Below are 9,343 nucleotides of genomic sequence, written 5' to 3'. Positions count from 1 at the left end.
TTGTTTCTATAGAGCTGTTTCTTTTGTTATTGTTGCTATTAAAAACTGCACTGATCACGCACATAATATGAACTCAGTATTGTCTATTTTGTAAGAACAAAAATGGTATCTCATTTCTATTTTGATTTGCATTTTCCTGATGTTAGGCATTTTATTTTCCATTCAAATTTTATTTCTGTGAATTTCATTTTCCTGTCCATGTTAGTAGAGATGTAAATAAATTTGGGGTAACAAAGACCCCCAGACACAAGGGCTCAAATACTCAAAGACTATGCTATCTTGCGTTATAATGCAAAGGTCATTGAGCAGACTAGTGTGAGTCGGTAGCTTTGCACCAGGAAGTAACCCAGGATCCACATTCTTCTACCTGATTTCTATACCATCCTCTAGGGCCTGGTCTTACTTCATCAGATAACTCACAGACCCGAATCAAGTCTGCATTCTAGCCCATAAGAAGTGGGTAGGAACAGCAGAAGTGGTATGCAAACAATGATTTTTTTTTTTTTTATGGGTACCAGGAATTGAACCCAAGGGCACTTAACCACTGAGCCACATCCCTACTACCCTTTATTTTCAAAAATTTGAGACAGTCTCACTAAGTTGCTGAGTCTGGCCTTGAACTTTCGATCCCAGCCTCCCAATCTGCTGAGATTGCAGTTGTGTATCATCATGCCCAGCTAGAATGATCTTTTTAAAATGTGTGGTTACAAAATGCACATATTGTTTTCATGAACTTCTGATTTGTCCAAATTTAGTCACATGGGTGAGCTACAAGAGAGATGGAAAATGTAATCCTTAGCAGGGCAGACATTTGTACAAGCAAAACTCCAAGAAAGTTAGCTATTTCTGTAACAATATTCCTTTCCTATTTTTCTATAAAGCTGTTTGTCTTGCATTTATTAATTTTGGGGTTCTTTACATGATTTATAAACTAATGTTTTAAAGATTGTATATATACAATATTGTTTCCTATTTCTATTTCTCTTATACTATCTTTCATTATATTCATAGTACAGTTCTCCATATAGCAATATTTTAACTTAATGCATTGAAATGTATCAAACATTTGTTTTATTCAAGGATTCTTTTCTTTAAAAAAATGTATTTAACTCAGTTCTGAAACCGTGTCCAATTATAGCAATATTACAGATTTTTATAAGGAAAATCCATTAGACTGTAATATTTTGCAGTTTGTAACAATCTAGAACATTGTACTAGAGGCAATTTTCAAAGAGGGGATCTTGTTATGAAAGTTGTTTCTACCTCAGGAAAAGTAACTGGAAATTTCTACCAACTTATGAAACCTTAGGCATACATTGAGGAGCTGGGTATGTCATTACTGACCTTTTGTTTCCTGTCTGGTTCATTATTTATAAAAAAAATACTTAAAGACGTAAGATAAGCTATATTGTTTATGGAAGTAAATTGTCAAAAGTTAAAAAAAATTGTGTTATCTGTGAGGTTCAGTTTAAACTCTAAATTATCTACCAATCAGAAAGATCAAAAATTCTCAAGGCATTATTATTTATTAAATGAACAGTCTCTATTTATTCAACTACTGCATCACTACCACCTCCAAAAAAATCAACACATAAATGTCCTTCTTACTTGTACACACCATATCTAGAAGAAATTTCCCTTCTTTTTAACTTTTTTTAATTTTTACAGACAATTTTGATTTGTTGCACACAAATGGGGTACAACTTTTTGTTACTATGGTTGTGCATGATATAGATTCATACCATCTGTGCAATCATACATGTACATAGGGTAAAAATGTCTGTCTCATTCCACCATCTTTCATACCCCCGTCCCCTCCTCCCTCTCATTTCCCTCTACATAATTGAAAGTTCCTCCATTCGTCTCTCAACTCAGACCCCCTAACCCCATTATGTGCCATAAGCCATTCCCAAAAATCCAAAGGCCAAATGTTGTCCCTGACAAGTGGATGATGAAGGATTCTTTTCTTATGTCAAAACTTTTTCCCTGTGTTTTCCTCACAATCTTTTACTTTTCACATTTAGTTCTTGAATTTATTTAGAATTTACTTAAGGTAGGGATCTGAGTTCCTCACGTATGGATAACCAACTGGTCCAACAATATTTGTTGAGTAGAATATCCTTTCCTTGTATCATAAAGATATAGGGAAGATCAGTGCCATACACATAGAAGAATGAGAAGGAGGGAGGCAAGAAGGGAAAGGGAAAGAAATATGCAATGAATCTAACAAAATCATGTTGCATACATATATAATACACCAAAGGGAATTTTACCTTTCTCTATTATGTAGAAAGTACCCATCAAAAATAAGGAAATAAAGGGATGAAAGGAAGAGTTGAGGAGAGAGAAAAGGGGGAGGGAGGAGAGGAGAAAAAGCAGCAGGGGGGCAAGAAAGGGGATCAAAATCAAATTCCTCATATGCATTATTTTGTTGGTGTGAACCCAAATTTTATGTATAATTATGATTCTCTAATTAAAAAAAAGAACATCCTTTTCCTGGTGATTTCTAGTACTGCATACTTCATAGATGCTGTCTCTATGCATTTGTATGAGGTTTTATGGCTCTCTAGCACAATCCATATTATACTATCTTATCTTTTTTTATAGTTTTAAAATAAGTCTTGAGGAGGTTCAAGATGGCGGACTAGAGGGCGGCTGCATTTCATGTTGCTCCAGGACTCAAGATTCAAAAGAGGAGATAGTGACTTGGGACCAACTCAAAGCCGCCCGGGGAGTTTCTCCCATAGGGGAGGCGTCCCCGAAGGGGCAGTAGCCCTGGAACGCAGAGAACTTTGTGAAGTACAGTGACTCGGCGGGTCGCCCCTCCCCCGCCGGAGCGGTAAAAACGGACAGCGAAGCGGAGCGAAAAATGGCGGATTGAAGTTTCCAGGACCGCGGGCAGATTCTCTAACCTAAGGAGACTCGTCTGCGAAGGGTGAGGCTCTCAAGCCCAGGAGGGAGGTCCGGGCCCCTGGGAACGTTGCCTGCAAAGGCTGCCCCTGCCCAGGCGGCAAGACACACCTCCCCTGCTGGAGCAGTGAACTCGGAAAGCGGGGATCTTTGCAAGGGAGGTTGTGCGACACACTGCTTGGTTTTGAAGCGATCTGCCAGGGCTCCAGCGGCTGCCAGAGAAAGAGTGGGGCGGCGAGTTGTTTGGATCCAGCAACCGCCTGAGCAACGGGGAGGGGGCTGCCCAGAGGAGGTGGAGGTACGCAGTGAGTGCCTTGGTCTCCAAGCGCCCACACCTGGAGGAAGAGACGAGCGACGGGTCACTGGGGCTTGGAGCATATGTACGAGGCTCCAAGTGACTGCTCAGAGGGCGGGTCGCATAGCCAGGCGATTAGGTGCATAGCACCGTCCGGTCCAGGGACCTAGGCACCTTTTCTTGAATGAACTACACAGAGACAAACTGAGGGGCGAAGTGAAGGTTCCAGGACTTCAGGCAGCGTCTCTGAGAAGGGACAACCTAAGGAGACTCGTCTACGAAGGGTGAGGCTCCCAGGCCCAGGAGGTAGGTCTGGGCCCCTGGGAAGGCTGCCCTGCCCAGGCAGTAAGACACATCTACCCTCATTGGAACAGTGAGCTCGGAAAGTGGGAGACCTTGCAGAGGAGGCCGAGCAGCACACCGCTTGGTTTCTTGGTTTTTTGGACCAATCTGCCAGGGCTCCGGGGGCTGCCAGAGAAAGAGTCGGGTGGCGAACTATTTGGATTCAGCAACTGCCTGAACAACGGGGAGGGGGCTGTCCTGAGGAGGTGGAGGTGCGCAGTGAGTGGCTTGGTCTCCAAGCGCCCACACAGAACACCTGCCTGGAGGAAGAGACGAGTGACGGGTCACTGGGGCTTGGAGCATATGTACGAGGCTCCAAGTGACTCTTCAGAGGAGGGGTCGCATAGCCAAGTGATTAGGTGCAAAGCACGGTCTGAGCCAGGGATCTAAGCACCTTTTCTTGAAAGAGCTACACAGAGACCAGCTGAGGGGTGGAGCGAAGGTTCCAGGACTGTGGGCAGCTTCTCTGAGGAGGGGCCACCAAAGGAGACTCGTCTGCGAAGGGCAGGGCTCCCAAGCCCAGGAGGTAGGTCCAGGCCCCTGGAAACGCTGCTTGGGAAGGCTGCCCTGCACAGGCGGTAGTTGTGGACTGAGGAGAACCTCTAGGAGGGGAACGGACTAGTGAGACCTCCCCACCGGGTGGGTCTTCCCCGCAGAGTGAGGTTTTCCCACAAAGACAGTAAAACCAGAGACACAGGCCCAAACAGGCATTGCCTTAGCCCGCAGTCTAGCTCCCCTTTGGATGACCATTGGTCAACAAGTAGAGGCACCTCTGCCCTCTAGCAGGGAATATACCCCACCTGAAGACCACCACCCCTAGAGAGGCAGCTACCTAGGGGAACACCGAAGTATCAACTTCCTCTAAGACTTCAGGCTACTGAAGGATAAGAGGGGATACACTAGCAATCTTCAGGGACATTATAAGTCAATAGAGGAAATCTGCAACATCTCTGCAGTCCACTGATACCTGAACAATATGAGAAAACAAGGGAAGAAAATGCCTCAAACAAATCTGGATGTTATATCAATAAAATCCAATGACAGCATGGCAGAAGAAATGTCAGAAAGGGAGTTCAGAATGTACATAATCAACATGATAAGGGAAGCAAACGATGAAATGAAAGAGCAAATGCAGGCATTGAATGAACGCACCAATAGACAGTTAAAAGAGCAAATACAGGAAGCAAAAGACCATTTCAATAAAGAGTTAGAGATATTGAAAAAAAACCAAACAGAAATCCTTGAAATGAAGGAAACAATAAACCAAATTAAGAACTCCATAGAAAGCACAACCAATAGGATAGAACACCTGGAAGACAGAACCTCAGATATTGAAGACAAAATATTTAACCTCGAAAACAAAGTCGAACAAACAGAGAAGATGGTAAGAAATCATGAACAGAATCTCCAAGAACTATGGGATATCATGAAAAGGCCAAATTTGAGAATTATTGGGATTGAGGAAGGCTTAGAGAAACAAACCAAAGGAATGAACAACCTATTCAATGAGATAATTTCAGAAAATTTCCCAAATCTGAAGAACGAAATGGAAAATCAAGTTCAAGAGGCTTACAGGACTCCAAATACACAAAATTACAACAGACCCACACCAAGGCACATTATAATGAAAATACCTAACATACAAAATAAAGACAGAATCTTAAAGGCTGTGAGAGAAAAGAACCAAATTACATTCAGGGGGAAGCCAATACGGATATCAGCAGATTTTTCAATCCAGACCCTAAAAGCTAGAAGGGCCTGGAATAACATTTTTCAAGCCCTAAAAGAAAATGGATGCCAACCAAGAATCTTATACCCAGCAAAACTTACCTTCAGATTTGACAACGAAATAAAATCCTTCCATGATAAACAAAAGCTAAAAGAATATACAAAAAGAAAGCCAGCACTACAGAACATTCTCAGCAAAATATTCCATGAAGAAGAAATGAAAAACAAAGAAGCAAATCAGCAAAGGGAGGAGATATCCTAAAGGAACTCTCAAATAAAGAGGAACCAAGTCGTGTCAAAAATAAGCAAATAAATGAATAAAATGAGTCAAATGACCGGGAATACAAATCATATCTCAATAATTACCCTGAATATTAACGGCCTGAATTCATCAATCAAAAGACATAGACTGGCAGATTGGATAAAAAAGAAAGATCCAACAATATGTTGCCTGCAAGAGACTCATCTCTTAGAAAGAGATACCCAAAGACTAAAGGTGAAAGGATGGGAAAAAACTTACCATGCACATGGACCCAGCAAAAAAGCTGGGGTATCCATCCTCATTTCAGATAAAGTGGACTTCAAGCCAAAGTTAATCAGAAGGGATAAAGAAGGACATTTCATAATGCTTAAGGGAACCATAAATCAGCAAGACATAACAATCATAAATATCTATGCCCCAAACAGTGGCTCACCCATGTATGTCAAACAAATCCTTCTCAATCTCAGAAACCAAATAGACCACAATACAATAATACTAGGTGATTTTAACACGCCTCTCTCTCCACTGGACAGATCTTCCAAACAAAAATTGAATAAAGAAACCTTAGATCTCAATAACACAATCAATAATTTAGACTTAACAGACATTTATAGAATATACCATCCAACGAAGAGTGAATACACTTTCTTCTCAGCAGCACATGGATCCTTCTCTAAAATAGACCATATATTATGCCACAAAGCTAATGTTAGCAAATACAAGAAGATAGAGACACTTCCTTGTATTTTATCAGACCATAATGGATTGAAACTAGAAATAAATGAAAGAGCAAAAAACAGAAATTACTCCAACACCTGGAGATTAAACAATATGCTATTATATGAGGAATGGATAACAGAAGATATTAGGAAGGAAATTAAAAAATTCTTAGAGGTAAACGAGAACAAAGAAACATCGTATCAAAATCTCTGGGACACTATGAAAGCCGTACTTAGAGGAAGATTTATTTCATGGAGCGCATTTAATAAAAGAAGTAAAACTCAAAAAATAAATGAACTAACACTACAGCTCAAAGCCCTAGAAAAAGAAGAACAGACCAACACCAGAAGTAGTAGAAGACAGGAAATAGTTAAACTCAGAGCTGAAATCAACGAAATTGAAACGAAAGAAACAATACAAAAAATTGACAAAATAAATAGTTGGTTCTTCGAAAAAATAAACAAAATTGATAAACCTTTAGCCACACTAACAAAGAGAAGACGAGAGAAAACCCAAATCACCAAAATTCGGAATGAACAAGGAAGTATCACAACAGACACGACTGAAATACAAAACATAATTAGAAGCTATTTTGAAAATCTATATTCCAACAAAATAGAAAATTTCGAAGATATCAACAAGTTTCTAGAGACCTATGAATTGCCTAAACTAAACGAGGAGGACATGCACAATTTAAATAGACCAATTTCAAGTAATGAAATAGAAGAAGTCATCAAAAGCCTACCAACAAAGAAAAGTCCAGGACCTGATGGTTTCTCAGCCGAGTTCTACAAAACCTTTAAAGAAGAGCTCATTCCAATACTTTTCAAAGTATTCCATGAAATAGAAGAGGAGGGAACCCTCCCAAACTCATTCTACGAAGCCAATATCACCCTGATACCTAAACCAGACAGAGACACATCGAGGAAAGAAAATTTCAGACCAATTTCCTTAATGAACATCGACGCAAAAATTCTCAACAAAATTTTAGCAAATCGCATACAAAAATGTATTAAAAAGATAGTGCATCATGATCAAGTGGGTTTCATCCCAGGGATGCAAGGTTGGTTCAACATCAGGAAATCAATAAACGTAATTCACCATATCAACAGACTTAAAGTCAAGAACCACATGATTATTTCAATAGATGCAGAAAAAGCATTTGATAAAATACAGCACCCCTTCATGCTCAAAACACTAGAAAAAATAGGGATAGTGGGAACGTTCCTTAACATTGTAAAGGCCATCTATGCTAAGCCCATGGCTAATATTATTCTTAATGGTGAAAAACTGAAAGCATTCCCCCTAAAATCTGGAACAAGGCAGGGATGCCCTCTCTCACCACTCCTATTCAATATCGTCCTTGAAACTCTAGCCAGAGCAATTAGACAGACCAAAGAAATTAAAGGGATACGAATTGGAAAAGAAGAACTCAAACTATCCCTATTTGCTGATGATATGATTATATACTTAGAGGAACCAGGAAAGTCCACCAGAAAACTCTTAGAACTCATAAGTGAATTCAGTAAAGTAGCAGGATACAAGATCAATGCTCATAAATCCAATGCATTTTTATACATAAGTGATGAATCTTCAGAAAGAGAAGTTAGGAAAACTACTCCATTCACAATAGCCTCAAAAAAAATAAAATACTTGGGAATCAATCTCACAAAAGAGGTGAAAGACCTCTACAATGAGAACTACAGAACACTAAAGAAAGAAATTAAAGAACACCTTAGAAGATGGAAAGATCTCCCATGTTCCTGGATAGGCAGAATTAATATTGTCAAAATGGCCATACTACCAAAAGTGCTATACAGATTCAATGCAATTCCAATTAAAATCCCAATGATGTACCTTGCAGAAATAGAGCAAGCAATTATGAAATTCATCTGGAAGAATAAGAAACCCAGAATTGCTAAAGCAATCCTTCGCAGGAAAAATGAAGCAGGGGGTATTGCAATACCTGAACTTCAACTTTACTACAAAGCAATAGTAACAAAAACGGCATGGTATTGGTACCAAAATAGACAGGTAGATCAATGGTACAGAATAGAAGACACGGACACAAACCCAAACAAATATAATTTCCTCATACTAGACAAAGGGGCCAAAAATATGCAATGGAGAAAAGATAGCCTCTTCAACAAATGGTGCTGGGAGAATTGGAAATCCATATGCAACAAAATGAAAATAAACCCATATCTCTCACCGTGCACAAAACTAAACTCAAAATGGATTAAGGACCTCGGAATCAGACCAGAGACCCTGCATCTTATAGAAGAAAATGTAGGTCCAGATCTTCAACATGTCGGCTTAGGACCAGACTTTCTCAATAGGACTCCCATAGCACAAGAAATAAAAGTAAGAATCAACAACTGGGATAGATTCAAACTAAAAAGCTTTCTCTCAGCAAAGGAAACTATCAGCAATGTGAAGAAAGAGCCTACAGAGTGGGAGAAAATCTTTGCCAATCATACTTCAGATAGAGCACTAATCTCCAGAATCTATAAAGAACTCAAAAAACTCAACACCAAGACTACAAATAATCCAATCGACAAATGGTCTAAGGAAATGAACAGACACTTCACAGAAGAAGACCTACAAACAATCAACAAACATATGGAAAAATGTTCAACATCTCTAGTAATAAAAGAAATGCAAATCAAAACCACCCTAAGATTCCATCTCACCCCAATCAGAATGGCGATTATCAAGAACACAAGCAACAACAGGTGTTGGCGAGGATGTGGGGAAAAAGGTACACTCATACATTGCTGGTGGGGTTGCAAATTAGTGCAACCACTCTGGAAGGCAGTATGGAGATTCCTTAAAAAACTTGGAATGGAACTACCATTTGACCCAGCTATCCCACTCCTTGGCCTATACCCAAAGGACTTAAAATCAGCATACTACAGAGATACAGCCACATCAATGTTCATTGCTGCTCAATTCACCATAGCCAGATTGTGGAACCAACCTAGATGCCCTTCAGTTGATGAATGGATAAAGAAACTGTGGCATATATATACAATGGAATATTACTCAGCCATAAAGAATGATAAAATTATGGCATTTGCAAGCAA

Source organism: Sciurus carolinensis, chromosome 8 (assembly GCF_902686445.1).
Source record: "Sciurus carolinensis chromosome 8, mSciCar1.2, whole genome shotgun sequence".
Classification (NCBI taxonomy): Eukaryota; Metazoa; Chordata; class Mammalia; order Rodentia; family Sciuridae; genus Sciurus; species Sciurus carolinensis.
Note: the sequence above shows the minus strand (reverse complement) of the source record.